Source organism: Bos taurus, chromosome 29, assembly GCF_002263795.3.
Source record: "Bos taurus isolate L1 Dominette 01449 registration number 42190680 breed Hereford chromosome 29, ARS-UCD2.0, whole genome shotgun sequence".
NCBI classification, from domain to species: Eukaryota; Metazoa; Chordata; class Mammalia; order Artiodactyla; family Bovidae; genus Bos; species Bos taurus.
In genome coordinates, this window is record NC_037356.1 from 39508093 (window position 1) to 39528787 (window position 20695).

General features: G+C 43.5%; 1 pseudogene; it reads right to left on the reverse strand.

Annotated features, from left to right (window-relative positions):
* LOC514457 (calmodulin 1 (phosphorylase kinase, delta) pseudogene) lies at positions 13514-14983 on the reverse strand (annotated as a pseudogene).

Sequence of the window (20695 nt, forward strand, 5' to 3'; positions counted from 1 at the left end):
AGGCTTTCCTGTCCTTCACCATCTTCCGGAGCTTGCTCAAACTCATGTCCATTGAGCCAGGATTGCCATCCAACCATCTCATCCTCTGTCATCCCTTTCTCCTCCTGCCTTCAATCTTTCCCAGCATCAGGGTTTTCTAATGAGTCGGCTCTTTGCATCAAAAGTTTTTCATGATAAAAAAAAAAAAAGTACCCTATGGCAAATTTTCAGAGTAGAATAAGGAAAAGGTTGAATGGGATATAGGGAGATTTCACTCCAATTTGATAACAACTTCTGTCATTAACTTACAATTGTTATTAAAATTGTTGCCAACACCTAGCACAGACTGGGCTTTGTGTGTGATATTCAAAAATGTTTATTTCTTTCCTGTTCTCAGAACCTAGGGAAGAAGGAATAAAAAGGTAATACTGAAGGCTAGGACATCGGGTGGTAGGCTAGGGCAAGGTGGTAGTCTAAATCTGTGTGGCTTTCTCGAACAACCTTGAAGAAAGCGCCCACTCCTGCTGGTGTTTCGAATTCAGTTCAGTCACTCAGTCGTGTCTGACTCTTTGCAACCCCAGCACACCAGGACTGCAGCATGCCAGGCTTCCCTGTCCATCATCAACTCCCAGAGCGCACTCAAATTCATGTCCACTGAATTGGTGATGCTATCCAACTGTTTCATCCTCTGTCATCCCCTTCTCCTCCTGCCTTCTATCTTTCCCAAATCATGGTCTTTTCCAATGAATTGGTTCTTCACATTAAGTGGCCAAAGTATTGGAGGTCCAGATTCAGCATCAGTCTCTCCAATGATTATTCAGGATTGATTTCCCTTAGGATTGACTGAGATTATCTCCTTTCAGTCCAAGGGACTCTCAAGAGTGTTCTCCAACTACACAGTTCGAAAACATCAATTCTTTGGTGCTCAGCCTTCTTTATGGTCCAACTCTCACATCCATACATGACTACTGGAAAAACCATAGCCTTGACTAGACAGACTTTGTTGGCAAAGTAATGTCTCTACTTTTGAATATGCTATCTAGGTTGGTCATAACTTCCCTTCCAAGGAGTAAGTGTCTTAATTTCATGGCTGCAATCACCATCTGCAGTGATTTTGGAGCATTAGACAACTCCAAATTCCCCCCTTGCCAAGAGAAGGATTACAGCCACCCCAAGAACTCTCCAGCTCGTTTTCTGAAATCCTGTAGGATATGAATGTTTTTCTTAAGGACTGTGAGACTTTCTTTAACTTGACTGGAGGTATTTACCCAGAAACAACACATCTCGTTCAAGATGGCTCAAGTCCCTACTTGTTCAGGGATCAGGAGATCTATCTCCTGTCTATTTTGGAGTACAATCCCTGCCAAGCTGTGTTGGCTCTTTAGAGCTATCCTGAGAAATCTTATCCATGGAAACTTAATTTTGGGGGTGTTCATTAAAATAGCATTCATTTATAGTCCTGAATAGGTAGCTGAGGTCTCCCAGGGCTCACAGATGTATTGAGTGTACTCTTCTGTTTTCTTCTATGCTTGACTCATGAGTAGTGAATCCAGGAGTCATGACCTTGTATCTTGAATGCTCTGAGGGTAGAAAGTATTACAGATTCTTCCATGTGGTCTGGAGTTGAGCCTATGGGGACCCATATTTCCAGGCTTTAATTAGGACTTGAGTCCCTGGAGCATACAGTGGTGGCTCTTCAGAATCTTTTGGGTCCTGGTTGATACCCCACAAGCATGAATCTTGTTGGAATTGCCCAATGGCCATGGCATAAGATTAGAGTGTCTGAGGGGCAGTCCTAAGATGGTGGAGAAATAGGATTGGGAGACCACTTTCTCCCCTACAAATTCATCGAAAGAACATTTGAACGCTGAGAAAATTCCACAAAACAACTTCTGAATGCTGGCAGAGGACATCAGGCACACAGAAAGGCAGCCCATTATCTTCAAAAGGAGGTAGGAAAAAATATAAAAGATAAAAAGAGAGACAAAAGAGGTAGGGATGGAGTCCTGGAAAGGGAGTCTTAAAACAGAGAGAAGTTTCCAAACAGCAGGAAACACTCTCACTGGCAGGTCTGTGGTGAGCTTAGGAATCTCAGAGGGCAACATAACAGGGAGGAAAAATAAATAAATAATTAAAACCACAGATTACATTCCTAACAGCAACTCCCAGCTGAGAAGCAGCTCAGATGCTCTCGCCATCACTAGTAAACGGGGACTGGACAGGGAGGCGCGAACTCCATTGCTTAGGGTAAGGACCAGGCCTGAATGCCCCAAGGGTAATCTGAGGGAACTAACTTGAGATAGCAAACCAGATTGTGGGATAGCTATCCCACAAAAAGCCCTAACCTAAGAAACTTCCAGGCCCACTCACAGAACAAAGGACTGAGCAGAGCTAGCCGGCTAGCTCTGTGGATTGGCCTATCCCCCACCGAAGATGTAGGCGAGGGCAGCCAGAGCTGGAAGGGGGCAACTGCAGGCCCAGAGAGGCATACTCTACCAAACTTCAAGCAGGCTTTGTTGCTAACCAAGACTCCTTATGGTGGAAATAAATGAAGCAGAGAGGAAAAAATAATTTTAAAAAATGAGGACAACCTCAGAGACCTCTGGGACAATGTTAAAAGCCCCAACATTTGAATCATAGGAGTCCCAGAAGAAGAAGATAAAAAGAAAGGCCATGAGAAAATACTTGAGGAGATAATAGTTGAAAACTTCCCTAAAATGGGGAAGGAAATAGTCACCCAAGTTCAAGAAACCCAGAGATTCCCGAACAGGAGAAACCCAAGGTGAAACGCCCCAAGACACTTATTAATCAAATTAACAAAGATCAAACACAAATAACAAATATTAAAAGCAGCAAGGGAAAAACAACAAATAACACACAAGGGGATTCCCATAAGGATAACAGCTGATTCTTCAAAAGAAACTCTTCAGGCCAGAAAGGAATGGCTGCTGCTCCTGCTAAGTCACTTCAGCTTCAGTCATGTCTGATTCTGTGCTACCCCATAGATGGCAGCCCAACAGGCTCCCCTGTCCCTGGGATTCTCCATGCAAGAACACTGGAGAGGGTTACCATTTCCTCCTCCAATGCATGAATGTGAAAAGTGAAAGTGAAGTCGTTCAGTCCTGTCTGACTCTTAGCGACCCCACGGACTGCAGCCTACCGGGCTCCTCTGTCCATGGGATTTTCCAGGCAAGAGAACTGGAGTAGGGTGCCATTGCCTTCTCTAGAAGGAAATGGCAGGACACACTTAAGTGATGAAAGAAAAAAACTTACAGTGCAGATTACTGTACCCATCAAGGATCTCATTCAAATATGAAAGAGAAATAAAAAGCTTTACAGACAAGCAAAAGCTGAGAGGATTCAACACCACCAAACCAGATCTTCAACAAATGTGAAAGGATCTTCTCTAGACAGGAAACACAGAAAGGGTGTATAAACTCAAACCCAAAACAACGAAGTAAATGGCAACAGAATCATACTTATCAATAATTACCTTAAATGTAAATGGGCTGAACGCCCCAACCAAAAGACTGAATGGATATAAAAACAAGACCTCTAAATATGTTGTCTACAAGAGACCCACCTCGAAACAAGAGGCACATACAGACTGAAAGTGAAGGGCTGGAAAAAGATATTCCATGCAAATAGAGACTGAAAGAAGCAGGAGTAGCAATACTCATATCAGATAAAATAGACTTTAAAATAAAGGCCATGAAAGGAGACAAAGAAGGACACTACATAATGATCAAAGGATCAATCCAAGAAGAACATATAAAAATTTAAAATATATATGCATCCAACATAAGAGCACAGTAATATGTAAGACAAATGCTAACAAGTATGGAAGGGGAAATTAACAATAACACAATAATAATGGGAGACTTTAGTACCCCATTCACACCGATGGATAGATCAAATAAACAGAAAATTAACAAGGAAACACAAACTTTAAATGATACAATAGACCAGTTAGATCTAATTGATATCTATAGGACATTTCATCCCAAAACAATGAATTTCACCTTTTTCTCAACTGCACACGGAACCTTCTCCAAGATAGATCACATCCTGGGCCATAAATCTAGCTTTGGTAAATTCAAAAAAAATTGAAATCATCCCGAGCATCTTTCTGACCGCAATGAGGTAAGATTAGATCTCAATTACAGGAGAAAAACTATTAAAAATTCCAACATATAGAGGCTGAACAACATGCTGCTGAATAACCAACAAATCACAGAAGAAATCAAAAAATAAATCAAAATATGCAAAGAAATGAATGAAAATGAAAGCACAACAACCGCAAACCTATGGCACACTGTGAAAACCATGCTAAGGGGAAGGTTCATAGCAATACAGGCTTACCTCAAGAAATAAGAAAAAGTCAAATAAATAACCTAACTCTACACCTAAAGCAACTAGAAAAGGAAGAAATTAAGAACCCCAGGGTTATTAGAAGGAAAGAAATCTTTAAAAATCGGGCACAAATAAATGCAAAAGAAACAAGAGAGACCATAGCAAAAATCAACAAAGCCAAAAGCTGGTTCTTTGAGACGATAAATAAAATTGACAAACCGTTAGCCAGACTCATCAAGAAACAAAGGGAGAAAAACCAAATCAATAAAATTAGAAATGGAAAGATCACAACAGACAATACAGAAATACAAAGGATCATAAGAGACTACTATCAGCAATTTTAAGCCAATAAAATGGACAACTTGGAAGAAATGGACAAATTCTTAGAAAAGTACAACTTTCCAAAACTGAACCAGGAAGAAATAGAAAATCTTAACAGACCCATCACAAGCACAGAAATTAAAAGTGTAATTAGAAATCTTCCAGCAAACAAAAACCCAGGACTAGACGGCTTCACAGCTGAATTCTACCAAAAATTTAGAGAAGAGCTAACACCTATCCTACTCAAACTCTTCCAGAAATTTGCAGAGGAAGGTAGACTTCCAAACTCATTCTACGAGGCCACCATCACCTTAATACCAACACCTGACAAAGATGCCACAAAAAAAGAAAACTACAGGCCAGTATCACTGAAGAACATAGATGCAAAAATCCTTAACAAAATTCTAGCAATCAGAATCCAACAACACATTAAAAAGATCATACATCATGACAAAGTGGGCTTTATCCCAAGGATGCAAGGATCTTTCAATATCCACAAATCAATCAATGTAATACACAACATTAACAAATTGAAAGATAAAAACTATATGATTATCTCAATAGATGCAGAGAAAGCCTTTGACAAAATTCAACGTCCATTTATGATAAAACCCTACAGAATGCAGGAATAGAAGGAACATACCTCAATATAAGAAAAGCTATATATGACAAACCCACAGCAAACATTATCCTCAATGGTGAAAAATTGAAAGCATTTCCCCTAAAGTCAGGAACAAGACAAGGGTGCCCACTCTCACCACTACTATTCAACATAGTTTTGGAAGTTTTGGCTACAGCAATCAGAGCAGGAAAAGAAATAAAAGGAATCCAGACTGGAAAAGAAGAAGTAAAGCTCTCACTGTTTGCAGATGACATGATCCTTTACATAGAAAACCTTAAAGACTCCACCAGAAAATTACTAGAGGTAACCAATGAATATAGTAAAGTTGCAGGATATAAAATTAACACACAGAAATCCCTTTCATTTCTATGCACTAACAATGAGAAAACAGAAAGAGACATTAAGGAAACAATTCCATTCACGATTGCAATGAAAAGAAACAAAAGACCTATATATAGAAAACTATAAAACACTGATGAAAGAAATCAAAGAGGACACAAATAGATGAAGAAATACACCATGCTCATGGATCAGAAGAATCAATATAGTGAAAATGAGTATACTACCCAAAGCAATCTATAGATTCAATGCAATCCCTATCAAGCTACCAATGGTATTTTTCAGAGAACTAGAACAAATAATTTCACAATTTGTATGGAAATACAAAAAATCTCAAATAGCCAAAGTAATCTTGAGAAAGAAGAATGGAACTGGAGGAATCAACCTGCCTGACTTCAGCCTGTACTGTAAAGCTACAGTCATCAAGACAGTATGATACTGCCACAAAGACAGAAATATAGATCAATGGAACAAAATAGAAAGCCCAGAGATAAATCCATGCGCCTATGGACACCTTATCTTTGACAAAGGAGGCAAAAATATACAATGGAGAAAAGACAATCTCTTTAATAAGTGGTGCTGGGAAAAATGGTCAACCACTTGTAAAAGAATGAAACTAAAAGACTTTCTAACACCATACACAAAAATAAACTCAAAATGGAATAAAGATCTAAATGTAAGACCAGAAACTATAAAACTCCTAGAGGAAAACATAGGCAAAACACTCTCCAACATAAATCATAGCAGGATCCTCTATGACCCACCTCCCAGAATACTGGAAATAAAAACAAAAATAAACAAATGGGACCTAATTAAAATTAAAAGCTTTTACACAATGAAGGAAACTATAAGTGAAGTGAAAAGATAGCCTTCATAATGGAAGGAAATAATAGCAAATGAAGCAACTCACAAAGAATTAACCTCAAAAATATACAAACTGCTACTCCAGCTCAATTCCAGAAAAATAAACCACCCAATCAAAAAATGGGCCAAAAAACTAAACAGACATTTCTCCAAAGAAGACATACAGATGGCTAACAAACACATAGAAAGATGCTCAACATCACTCATTATCAGAGAAATGCAAATCAAAACCACAATGAGGTACCATTTCATGCCAGTCAGAATGGCTGCTATACAAAAGTCTACAAGCAGTATATGCTGGAGAGGGTGTGGAGAAAAGGGAACCCTCTTCACTGTTGGTGGGAATGCAACCTAGTACAGCCACTATGGAGAACAGTGTGGAGATTCCTTTAAAAACTGGAAATAGAACTGCCATATGACCGAGCAATCCCACTGCTGGGCATACACACTGAGGAAACCAAAATTGAAAGAGACACATGTACCCCAATGTTCATCGCAGCACTGTTTACAGTAGCTAGGACATGGAAGCAACCTAGATGTCCATTGGAGACGAATGAATAAGAAAGCTGTGGTACTTATACACAATGGAATATTACTCAGCTATTAAAAAGAATGAATTTGAATCAGCTCTAATGAGGTGGATGAAACTGGAGCCTATTATACAGAGTGAAGTAAGTCAGAAAGAAAAACACCAATATAGTTTATTAAGGTATATATATGGAATTTAGAAAGATGGTAACAACGACCCTATATTCGAGACAGCAAAAGAGACACAGATGTGAAGAACAGACTTTTGGACTCTGTGGGAGAAGGTGAGGGTGGGATGATTTGAGAGAATTGCACTGAAACATGTACATTACCATATGTGAAATAGATTGCCAGTCCAGGTTTGGTGCATGAGACAGGGGCTCAGGGCCAGTGCACTGGGATCACCCTGAGGAATGGTGTGGAAAGAGAGGTGAGAAGGGTTTTTAGGATGGGGAACATATGTACACCCATGACTGATTCATGTCAATGTATGGTGAAAACCACTACAATAGTATAAATTAATTAACCTCCAATTAAAATAAATAAATGTTTTGCCATGTATCAACATGAATTGTGAAGTTAAAAAATAAAATAAAAAAATAAAAAATAAATGTAAAATTTTTTAAATCTGCTATTGTTATTTTAGTTCTTCTGTCCTTGTCTTTTTTTTATCTCCTTCTCATATATTTCTTTTATTACTTGTTTTAAATGACTGAATTATGATGTGTCTGGTGTAGTTTTCATATTTCTTGTGCTTTAGTTGGTTGAGTTTTTCTATATGTGGGTTTAAAGCTTTCATCAATTTTGGAAACTTTTCAGTCAATAGTTCTTCAGCTATTTTCTCTGTTCTCTTGTCTCTCACTTCTTTGGGGACTCTAGCTACATACATTTTAGTATTCTTAAAGTTGCTTCAAAGCTCTCTGATGCTGTTTATTTTTTCCCCACAGTTTATTTTCTTTTTTTTTAACTTATGGGTGTTTTGCATAGTTTCAGTCGCTATTTCTTCAAGTTTACTGATTTTTTTCTTTTGTTGTATCTAATTTGCTATTACATCCATCCAGTATACTTTTATCCATTTCTAGGTGTTTGATGTGGATCCTTTTATTTTTTCCATGACTTTACTTAACATACTCAATATTTTTTAGCTTCTTGAGTATATCTGCCATGGTTGTAGTAAACATTTCAATGTCTTTGCCTGCTAATTCTGTTATCTGTATTTTTGTGTGTGTTTCTACTGATTGATTGTTCCCCCTCGCTATGGAACATATTTTCCTGCTTCTTTGTACATCTGGAAATTTTTAATTGGATGTAGATTCTTAAGCGTCTGAGCCACCAGGGAAGCCAAATTGGATGTCTGATGCTGTAAATTTAACCCTGTTGAGTGCTTAATATTTTTATATTTTTATAAATATTCTTGCATTGTTTGGGGACATTGTTAAGTTACTTGAAAGCAGTTTGATCCTTTGAAGGCTTGCTGTTCAGCTTTGTTAGCTGAGATCATACCAGCCTTTAGGCCATAGTTAATTTTCCCCACTACCACAGCAATATCCTCGTCAATGCTCTATTCATGTCATCTGAATTAGGAGGTAACTCCAATGGCACCCCACTCCAGTACTCTTGCCTGGAAAATCCCATGGACGGAGAAGCCTGGTAGGCTGCAGTCCATGGGGTCGCTAAGAGTAGGACACGACTGAGCGACTTCACTTTCACTTTTCACTTTCATGCATTGGCGGAGGAAATGGCAACCCACTCCAGTGTTCTTGCCTGGAGAATCCCAGGGACGGCGGGGTCTGGTGGGTTGCCGTCTATGGGGTCGCACAGAGTCGAACACGACTGAAGCGACTTAGCAGCAGCAGCTACTCCAGTAGGTGAGGACACAAATTAATCTTGGCTCAGTTTGAGGGTCAAGGATTGTTCTCTCTAAACCTGATCAGTATTGTCAACACTCAGCAGAAACTTGGAGGGGGTTGTCATGAAGATTTCCAGAGTTCTCTCTGTGTAGCTCTACCCTGTGACCTCTGGCTACCCAGGCCCAACTCTCTCTTCCCAACTTGGGAAGACTGTTGGGCTCTGGTTGGATACCCTGTCCCTATGTCATGTCCTGGAAATTTTGTCTAGAGTTGAGACAATCATAGAATTCACCTACAATTGAATCCCCAACACACACACACCAGAAATTCATCCTCTACTACCTGATGTCCAATGTCTGAACACTGTTTCATTTATTGTGTCTGGTTTGCAGTTGTTTGAGGCAGGAGAGTAAATCTGGTTCCTGCTCCTCTAAGTATGCTAAAACATGAAGGTCCCCCTTGCTGTCAGCACTCACTGAGCACCTCATGCATACTAGGCATTGACCTCAGTGCAAGGATGCTGACATACATGAGACATGCACTGGGTCCCTGGGGATTTCTCAGTCTTGCTGGAGAAACACGACGATTCCTATGTAGTAATTTTCATGTGGTGCTTACAGAGCATCACTGAAGAGTAGGATGAAGACTTTCAGAGAAGGAGCAAGTAACGCTTTTCGGATATCTGACAATGAAGGGTCAGTAGGCATTTTTCAAGTTGGAGAAGGTGTGGGGAAGAAATTGTAGCCCAGGTAGAGGAAATGGTAAGAGCAAAAACAAAGCAGCAGAGTGGTGAGCTCCAAGAGGACAGGATCCCCATTATATTGATCTTCATAGATGTGGAATATTTGTCAGGTGATTGGAAGTATGTTGTTTGTTCTGGGAATCAGTAGAACAGAGTGCTGGTGGAGCCCACAGCTCAGAGGAGAGTAGACGGAGATTTCACTGAAAGAGTCAGCTCTGGGTACACGGGTGCAGAGTTTTGAATGCCAAACCAAGGAGTACAAGATTGAATGTGATACTAAACACTGGGTTTTAAAAAAATATTTTTCAGCAGTGTATGAGAGCTCTGACTGACTGTGTTCTCTGGATATTTCTGGGGGGTGTGGAAGAGGGCTGGAGAAGGCTGAGTCTGATAAAAGCAGGTAGGCAGCTGCTGGAGAGCCTGGCTTCTGGTGGATATTCTGCACTAGGAGCCCAGAGCTCACTGCAGCTCTAATACAGAACTGCCCCCTCTCACCTGTGTGGTAATGGCCTTTGTAGATTTCTGCCTAAGTCATGGGATTTGAGGAGGTTCTGGTCTGGTTTTCTCTTTTTCTGTAGCTACACTGTTGCCCCAACACACCCGCCTCTCCTGTACCTACAAGTTTATAGGGTCAGACATTACTAGCAGGTGTAGGATCTGGAGCTGCCCCCACTCTATAGCAGCCTAGAATGACCCCAGGTCAGCAAGAAGAGCAGTCTCATGATCTTGAACTTTGAACAGATACACTTGAGTGACCCTATCAGACTCCTGTTATTTGTCCTGACTGTGTCTTTGACTTGACCTTTGTATTGATACTTCCTTAAGGAAGGTTGAATCTATTTCCTCAACTTGGTCTGCAGATGAGAAAGCGTGGTGTTGGGTGGAGACTGCCAGCTGCAGAGTGATATCCTTTCTGGGTCATCTCAACAGTTGGGATGGGATAAAAAGAAATGAAGTTCCACATGTAGTAGCTTAAAATGGCTTTTAAGTCAGAGCCAGAGGCCAGACAATGAAGAGACTTCTCTTAAATGGTGGAAGTGCATTTTACTCTCAGGAAGTTTCAGGGAGGGCTACATGTTAGATGACCTGTTTCTTGGCCTCTGTAGTGATTAAAGCTGAATGCTATGGATCTGAGTTCCATCCAGCCATCTGAGTCCTGTCATTCTCTTGACTGATGTGGTCTCTGAAGAATCTGAAGTTTTTTCTCCTTAGTGTCCATGTGAGAAGGGCTTGAGTTGCAGAGGTAGGAATGGACTGAGTGTGGAAGCTCAGCCATGGTGATGAAAATCATGACCCTTTATTGAGTCTGGCCTGAGAGCAGGGCATTAGTCTCCCCCAGAACTAACTCATTTCCTCCTTATAAACCCCCTACCAAAGAGAGTGACTGGAAAAAAAAGAGAGAGAGAGGTATGCAAAGATGAAGTAAGCTGCCTCTGTACTTCCTTGCTCCCTCTCCCAAAGACTCCTCCTGCCCTCCCAGGTTCTCTATAAGGACCACATAGCATTTACTATGCAGAGCCCTCCCTCCATCCCTCTGTGCCCTGCAGGTGAGGCATCACAACTGCAGGTGAGGAATCCTAGCTGGAGATGGGGGGGTTCGAGCAGGAGGGAGGAGGAGGGTTGGAGTCAGCAGAGGTGAAGGATTAGGGCATTGGATTTCCAACTGCTCTTAGGGAAGGTCCCTTGGGAGCCCCCTTGTAGTCAAAGGAAAGACTGAGCTGGGACAGAAGGGCTCTCCCCCTCCCCAACTCTCCCTCCTCCTCCCCCTAGAGCATGGCCTCTGTGATGTGTCCTGAGTGCTGAGGGGTTCAAAAGTTTGGAAAACAACAAGAGTAGGCACAGCAGACATGTGGAAAAAGAGGATGGAGGGGCAGATCCTGACAGCACATCAGGCTGTGCTTAGACTGCTACCAGGTGGAGGGTGAAGGGAGTTTTAAGCAGAAGAGGGAGGGAGGAGATGGTGAGCTTCAAGAAAGGGTGGAGATGTGCTCTGCTGAGTTGCTCAGTCGTGTCCGACTCTGCGATCCCTGGGACTGTAGCCCGCCAGGCTCCTCTGTCCATGGAATTCTCTAGGCAAGAATACTGGAGTATGTTACCATTCCCTTCTCCAGGGGCTCTTCCTCACCCAGGAATCAAAAGTGGATCTCCTGTATTGCAGGTGGGTTCTTTACCAGCTGAGCTACCAGGGAGTTAGCTGGAAGTAATTTTTTTTTAATTAATCCTAAGTTTAGTGATTGTAGCCATGAAATTAAAAAACGCTTACTCCTTGGAAGGAAAGTTATGACCAACCTAGATAGCATATTCAAAAGCAGAGGCATTACTTTGCCAACAAAGTTCCGTCTAGTCAAAGCTATGGTTTTTCCAGTGGTCATGTATGGATGTGAGAGTTGGACTGTGAAGAAAGCTGAGCACCAAAGAATTGATGCTTTTGAACTGTGGTGTTGGAGAAGACTCTTGAGAGTCCCTTGGACTGCAAGGAGATCCAACCAGTCCATCCTAAAGGAGATGAGTCCTGGGTGTTCTTTGGAAGGACTGATGCTAAAGCTGAAACTCCAATACTTTGGCCACTTCATGCGAAGAGTTGACTCATTGGAAAAGACTCTGATGCTGGGAGGGATTGGGGGCAGGAGGAGATGACTAAATGGCATCACCGACTCAATGGACATGAGTTTGGGTGAACTTCAGGAGTTGGTGGTGGACAGGGAGGCTTGACGTGCTGCAATTCATGGGTTCGCAACGAGTCGGACACGACTGAGTGACTGAACTGAACTGAACTGAAGTTACCTGGATATTGCAAGTATGAAGACCCATTTGGAGTTTGCGGAAGGGCAATGAAAGATACATAATAGTTACCAAACCACAAGTTCATGTGCCCGATGTTCAGTGAGGCCAAACAATACCAAAACATCAGAGTTTGGAGCAGAGAAAGGTTTATTTCATGGCGCTGCAAGAAAATGGATGGCTCATGCCTTAAAAACCCCAAACTCCCGCAAAGCTTTCAGGAAAGCCTTTTCATAGGAAAAGGGATGGAGGGCCCTGGTTAATTGTTGCAAACTTCTTGATGTCAGATCATTTGTTCTTGAGGTCAGGGCATAGCAAAGTAATGACGTTCCTGTAAATCTCTACCAAAGTAATGTCATTATCTGTTCTGACAAGAAAGGGCAAGGTCCCAAGGTACCATTTTCTCCCTCTCAGGTCCCAGTCCTGGATGAAGAAACAGATCTCAGTTGGCAGCTTCTTTAGGGCCAGGTTCTCAGACTCAGCCCAGCTGTTATTGCTGACAGAGGCAGGTGCCCAGGACCTAACCGGCCCTCGGGCTCCTCAGCCCACCAAAATGAATATGGTAGGGGGAGCGACGTGTGACTGGTGTCCTTCAGACTGTGACCCAGACTAGCTACTGCTGCCATTAGGTTGAAGAGACAGGAATGGGGGAGAGTTTCACCATCACCTGAAAGTCTGGCCCAAGACTGCTGGGAGATGTTGGTGAGGGCTCTGGAGCCCTGAGGGATAGAGCACTTAACCTCTTCCCTGGGCTACCAGCTCATCTGCTGGCCTAAAGCTGGGGAGCCAGAGGACCCTATGTAGAACCGCAAGATCTGCCTCATACACCACTTCAGTCTGAGGACCACACTTGGGCAACTGTTGGCTGAATGGTCACTCACTGACAGTTGGTTGTTCAAGGGAGGGGCCCACTGTGGTACTAACCAGTGGCTGAACAGAACCCCTAATGGTCCAGGGGTAACTGATGCCTGATAACTACCTGAGGAGCAATTACTCACAGCAATGCCACCTCCTAAGGACTATACTTCACAGCATTCTGTTACAAAATTAGTCCCATTTTACCATCAAGAAGCAAAGTTAAGAGGCTGAATAATTTGCCCAAGGTCACAGAGCCAGTAAAAGGTCAAGATAGGATTTTTTTTTTTAAGTTAATGGTCTTTTTATTGGAAAAAAAAAAGACTAGCATTTACAACTTGGAATGGACGTAAATTGTGAATTTCTTGAACAGCAATGTTGATGGTTGTGCTGAAGTCCACAGCCACAGCCTACTCTGCCGGCTTCAAGTCATGGTTCGGAAGGTTTTAAAAACAGAGTCCAAAGATGCTCCCTTGATAAAAGTTTCTTTTTAAAAATTTGTATGAATGGTGATAGCCTGACACCCATTCCACTCAGCACAACACGGACAACGCCGCAGACACAGACGGGCGCACCGCCAGCGCGTCACGGTCGCCAGGGGGCGGTAGAGAGGCCCGCCCTGCAGCAGGGGCGCTCCGCCTGGACAGTTACCCACACGGCATCCTGAAGCGAACCAATTTTAAACGCCTCTTCTCAGTAAACCGGCTACAATTTACACTAACAATTTGAACTAGAACCCCTCTGAGTAGGTTTTGAATTTGTTTTTTCACTTTTTCATTTTTAATACAAACACCTGACTGTGCTCAATTGTCAAGCTGCATGCATGAAAAACTGGCCAGCCCGAACAGTGTGATTAATCATGAGCAGACGGGCCTGCCAGGAGCCCACTAAGTGCTTCCTTATCGTTAAGGTAGGACAAGTATTTATATCGGAAAACTCATGTGTAGCTTGATCTTTAGGGGACAGGACCACCAACCAATACATGCAGATTTTGTGTGTGTGGACAGAAGGTACTTTTGACATTCAGTTTTGCTATATAGAAACAGAATGAGTAAATGAACTTTTTTTTTTTGCAAGAGGTAAGTAAAAGATTCAACTTGATTCTTCTAGAGGGGGGAAAAAGGAGTTGAAAGTAGGTCTTCATTTTGCAGTCATCATCTGTACGAATTCTTCGTAGTTGACCTGCCCGTCTCCGTCGATGTCTGCTTCTCTGATCATCTCATCTACTTCCTCATCTGTTAGCTTCTCTCCCAGGTTTGTCATGACGTGGCGGAGCTCTGTGGCGCTGATGTAACCGTTGCCATCCTTATCAAAGACTCGGAATGCCTCGCGGATTTCTTCTTCACTGTCGGTGTCTTTCATTTTTCTAGCCATCATAGTCAAAAATTCTGGGAAGTCAATGGTGCCATTACCATCAGCGTCCACCTCGTTGATCATGTCCTGCAATTCGGCTTCTGTTGGGTTCTGGCCCAACGACCTCATGACGGTTCCAAGTTCCTTGGTTGTGATGGTGCCATCACCGTCTTTGTCAAAAAGGGAGAAAGCTTCCTTGAATTCAGCAATCTGCTCTTCGGTCAGCTGATCAGCCATGGTGCGAGCGAGGCAGGGAGGCCGAGAGAGCGAGGGTGGCCGCGCAGGGGCCGGGACCGCAGGGCGCCTCTGCTACAGCTGCTGCCGGGGCCCGGTGTGCGCTGAGCGCTGTGCCGCCGCCGACCGCCGCTGCCGCCAACTGCGCTAACGGCTCCGCACCAGCCAGGCTCCCAGCACCGCCGCCGCCAAGATAGGATTTAAATCTAGAATCAGATTTAAATTAAATTTAAATCCCAATTTAACTGTTCGTTAAATTGGGCTCTGAAGCCCTGAACTCTTTCCACTGTCTTTCAGACTGTCTTAACTATTTATCACTGGGGAGTGTGGAGGAATCTCCAATTTTAACCACAACCCCAGAAATTTGTAGAAAGAAAGAAAACTAAAAAAATTCTCCCTTCTGGAGTGTACTGGGCAACTTTTCAGATTGTCGAGGCAGGTCAATTGCATGGTGTTTGGGGGCAAGGGAAAAGCACATGATGGGTGGCTTGCTTTTGTCAAGTCCTGTGGAAAGTTAGGTTACTGAATATTTGGTTACATTTTTTTTAATTTTTACTTATGTATTTATTTTGGCTGTGCTGGGTCTGTGTTGCTGCGTGGGCTTTTCTCTAGTTGTGGAGATGTGGTCTGCTCTCTACTTGTGGTGCACGGGCTTCTCATTGCGGTTGCTTCTTTCGTCGTGGAGCATGGGTTCTAGGGCACGTGAGCTTCATTAATTGCGGTTCCCGGGCTCTAGAGCACAGGTTCAGTAGTTGTGATGCCTGGGCTTAGTTGCTGCACATCATGTGGGACATTCCCAGATCAGAGATGGAACCCATGTCTTGTGCACTGGCAGGTGGATTCTTCACCACTGAGCCACCAGGGAACCCCCATCTCTGGTTACTTGACTGAATGTTCAGAATCACCCTGGGGGGAAAAAAAAGCTAGATCAAGTCAACACATATCATCCTTAAGCAGCAGGCTTAGGAAGGTTTCTAAGACAGCAGTGAATGCTTTCAACATAAAGGGCAGAATGAGGTCAGTTCCACATAACCCTTGGAGACTGAACTGTGCAAGTTCCCATGGTAACAGCTTTTTGTGCTACCCTAAGGAGATGTGGGAAACTGACAAGAAACTGAAAGCCTTTACAACTCTCCTTACTGTGTGATTTCTGGCTTGAAGTACTTGGCAAGGAAAGGTTGGCTGGTAAGGGCGAGGAGGAGAGTAGTAGGAGCCAGTGTTTTAGCTCCTGGTGGAGTCAGGAAAATGGAAGCATCAGCTCAGTCAGAGGTCTGGTTATAGTTCAAAAACAGCAGTCACTATGCTTGACTCAGTATTGAAGACTGGGGATGTCAGGAGTTACCTGTAATCACCACATTGACTCTGATGAGGCAGAATAATTAATATTTGTTCTGGACTCAGGAGCTCAAAAAGCCCTCTCAGGGTCTCTTGCTCCTCCCAGGCACACACCTCCCCAAGGTGGGATTATCGTCATGGTGCCCATTTTCCAGATGAGGAAACTAAGCTTAAGGGACTTGATCATAATGACACAGCTAAAGAGCTGAGGAGCCAAAGTGCAAACCCAAGACACTAGTCCCCATGTTTGTGTGTTTCTGCTATGCACTCAGTATGAGGGGAGAGCTGGCATTAACTGGTTATGCAGAAGCGAGGGAGGAGGGACATTACCAGCCATCTCCAGTGCTGCACACCTTACTCTGATCTAAGGGCCCTCATGCTTAGAAAATTCTGTGTTTTGCTTTCAGTCTTTCCTTTTTTTCCCCCTGAGTTTATGGTTGCAGGATCTGATATCAGTTGAAACTATTTGTTGTTGAGCTGAATAGTCCCAGGATAGATCCTTGTTGAGCAGGAGCCATCAGTACCTTCATTTTCACCCCAGTGATGTCAGATCTGGAGAGTTATACTGAGCTGAGCCCTCACCAACAGCCCCTTCACCTCCGGGATATTCTGCAGCCTCCCCTTTGAAGGTGGTGACCAAGGGCACCACACTGACCTCCATTCACCAGGGGTAGTATAGTCTCCTCTGAGCCTCATCATCTTCCACTAGATTGAGTTTCCTGTGTTCGAGGTATGTGAGCTGGATTTCATCAAGATAGAAAATAGTGGAAAGAAGTTGAGGGCAAGAGACAAAAACGGCAGGGGCCAGTGGCTGTATACTCCTCACCCCCTCCCCCATGAAGTGGGACTCAACAAGGGCCAGGGGCCACCTCTTGGTTTCAGCTGTCACTGCTCCAGTTTTGTCAGCCCCCACACAGGGCTCTGTGACAGAAAGTGGGCTCCCGGACACCTGAAAAATGTCGGTCTCCCCACCCCCTCCCCCCTCACCCCTTCCTCCCATAGACTCTGTCCTCCTCGCATGTGTCTCACATGGTGACAAACCACAGCTCACCCTGTGGTTGGGACAACTTGAACTGGTTACTGAAATTTTAAAATGGGGAGACAATCATGGCGATATGGGTTTCTAGCCTCCCTTGGAGACCAGGCAGGTCTGGCCATGCTGAGTCTACCTCTTACCTGCAGAAGGTGCCCGAGTCGGGATGGAGCTTTCAGAGGACATGGTTTCTGACCCTGTGTCCCTGTATGGCCTGTGTAGGCATCTGGGTTTGAGAGCTCTATGGGGGTGAAAGCTCAGAGGAGACATCAAAACAGTGGAAAGAAGGAAAGAATGAGGGAAGGAGGAATGAAAGAAGGAAAGAAAACGTTTTTGTCCCTGGATTTGTCAGTGAGGAAACAGTGATGCGTTGTCTCTACTCGGTGGAGGGAATGCAGATCTGCACCTGTTCCTTTCCCGCCTTGGTCCCAGTCTGATCTCCTTAGAGTGGGAGGCATCACCCCGCAAAGAGCTTCTGTCCCTGTACCTGTGGATGCTGTGTGAGCACCTCCCCACATTTTTTAAGTTTTTAAGTTCATAGTTTAAGCATTCTTTGGCATTGCCTTTCTTTGGGATTAGAATGAAAACTGACCTTTTCCAGTCCTGTGGCCACTGCTGAGTTTTCCAAATTTGCTGGCATATTGAGTGCAGCACTTTCACAGCATCATCTTTCAGGATTTGGAATAGTTCAACTGGAATTCCATCACCTCCACTAGCTTTGTTCGTAGTGATGCTTTCTAAGGCCCACTTGACTTCACATTCCAGGATGTCTGGCTCTAGGTCAGTGATCACACCATTGTGATTATCTGGGTCGTGAAGATCTTTTTTGTACAGTTCTTCTGTGTATTCTTGCCATCTCTTCTTAATATCTTCTGCTTCTGTCAGGTCCATACCATTTCTGTCCTTTATTGAGCCCATCTTTGCATGAAATGTTCCTTTGGTATCTCTGATTTTCTTGAAGAGATCTCTAGTCTTTCCCATTCTGTTGTTTTCCTCTATTTCTTTGCATTGATCACTGAAGAAGGCTTTCTTATCTCTTCTTGCCATTCTTTGGAACTCTGCATTCAGATGTTTTTATCTTTCCTTTTCTCCTTTGCTTTTCGCTTCTCTTCTTTTCACAGCTATTTGTAAGGCCTCCCCAGACAGCCATTTTCCTTTTTTTGCATTTCTTTTCCGTGGGGATGGTCTTGATCCCTGTCTCCTGTACAATGTCACGAACCTCACCGAGGCCAGAGGCGGTGGGCGGGAGGAGCTACCCCACACCCCCATGCCCGAGGCCAGGGGCGGTGGCCAGGAGGACCAACCCCATGTCCAAGGAGCCGTGGCTGCATGGGAGCAGGAGGGCCTAGAGGAGCTATCCCACGTTGAAGGTCAGGAAGGGCGGTGGTGAGGAGATACCCCTCGTCCAAGGTAAGGAGCAATGGCTGCACTTTGCTGGAGCAGCCGTGAAGAGATACCCCACGCCCAAGGTAAGAAAAACTCAAGTAAGATGGTAGGTGTTGCAAGAGGGCATCAGAGGGCAAACACACTGAAACCATACTCACAGAAAACTATTCAATCTAATCACACTAGGACCACAGCTTTGTCTAACTCAATGAAACTAAGCCATGCCCGTGGGGCAACCCAAGATGGGTGGGTCATGGTGGAGAGATCTGACAGAATGTGGTCCACTGGAGAAGAGAATGGCAAACCACTTCAGTATTCTTGCCTTGAGAACCCCATGAACAGTATGAAAAGGCAAAATGATAAGATACTGAAAGAGAAACTCCCCGAGTCAGTAGGTGCCCAATATGCTACTGGAGATCAGTGGAGAAATAACTCCAGAAAGAATGAAGGGATGGAGCCAAAGCAAAAAGAATACCCAGCTGTGGATGTGACTGGTGATAGAAGCAAGGTCCGATGCTGTAAAGAGCAATATTGCATAGGAACCTGGAATGTCAGGTCCATGAATCAAGGCAAATTGGAAGTGGTCAAACAAGAGATGGCAAGAGTGAATGTTGACATTCTAGCAATCAGCGAACTGAAATGGACTGGAATGAGTGAATTTAACTCAGATGACCATTATATCTACTACTGCAGGCAGGAATCCCTCAGAAGAAATGGAGTAGCCATCATGGTCAACAAAAGAGTCCGAAATGCAGTACTTGGATGCAATCTCAAAAACGACAGAATGATCTCTGTTCATTTCCAAGGCAAACCAGTCAATATCACAGTAATCCAAGTCTATACCCGAACCAGTAACACTGAAGAAGCTGGAGTTGAAAGGTTCTGTGAAGACCTACAAGACCTTTTAGAACTAACACCCAAAAAAGATGTCCTTTTCATTATAGGGGACTGGAATTCAAAAGTAGGAAGTCAAGAAACACCTGGAGTAACAGGCAAATTTGGCCTTGGAATACGCAATGAAGCAGGGCAAAGACTAATAGAGTTTTGCCAAGAAAATGCACTGGTCATAACAAACACCCTCTTCCAACAACACAAGAGAAGACTCTATACAAGGACATCACCAGATGGTCAGCACCAAAATCAGATTGATTATATTCTTTGCAGCCAAAGATGGAGAAGCTCTATACAGTCAGCAAAAAACAAGACCAGGAGCTGACTGTGGCTCAGACCATGAACTCCTTATTGCCAAATTCAGACTTAAATTGAAGAAAGTAGGGAAAACCACTAGACCATTCAGGTATGACCTAAATCAACTCCCTTATGATTATACAGTGGAAGTGAGAAATAGATTTAAGGGCCTAGATCTGATAGACAGAGTGCCTGATGAGATAGCATATGTAGTCAAGCAAAGAATTACTCTTACTCTTATTGGTGTTTTCTCACCAACAGAAACATTATGGTTCTATGAAGACCGTTGGGAAAATAAGTTTGAGATAATGTTCAGTTGAGTCTCCACTTAGCCCACTTCAAGATATTTTTTTTAATATTTTGCATTTCATAAACATTCTATACATCACGGATGCATTAATATATTATTGATTTGTTCCACAATAACAGTTTATCAAGCCTCTTGTAATTCTTTTTCATTGCAGCTCTGATGAAGAAATTTAGACACACATCACTTCCGATATTTACTGTTGAAAAAAAGAAACAGTTACTTCTTCTGTCACCTTGCCCCCTATATCAACTCTGCAATGGGTCCTCTTCCAGTCTCCTGAAACTGCTCATAGTCCAGTGCCATCCCAAAGGGGCCAGGCACACGTAACCACACCCATGTTGCTGATTTGCACATGGATGGTAACTGCAGGGTGTAGAGATATGTTTCAGGGTGGGGTGGCAAGAGTGAAGTCAGTTCCCCTCCAACAGGCCTATGCCAGCCTTTCCTCGTCTCCCTAAAGAGGAAATCCCTCACTCCTTTGGCCTCCCACCAACATCTCTGTTGTTTTCTCCACCTGGGCCTGTCCTTTGGGGGTGGTCTCTTTATTGATCTCCATGACTTGGTGGTGGGTTCCTAAATCAGCCCTCTGTCTTGTGGGTCCACCACAGCACCTGGCATATAG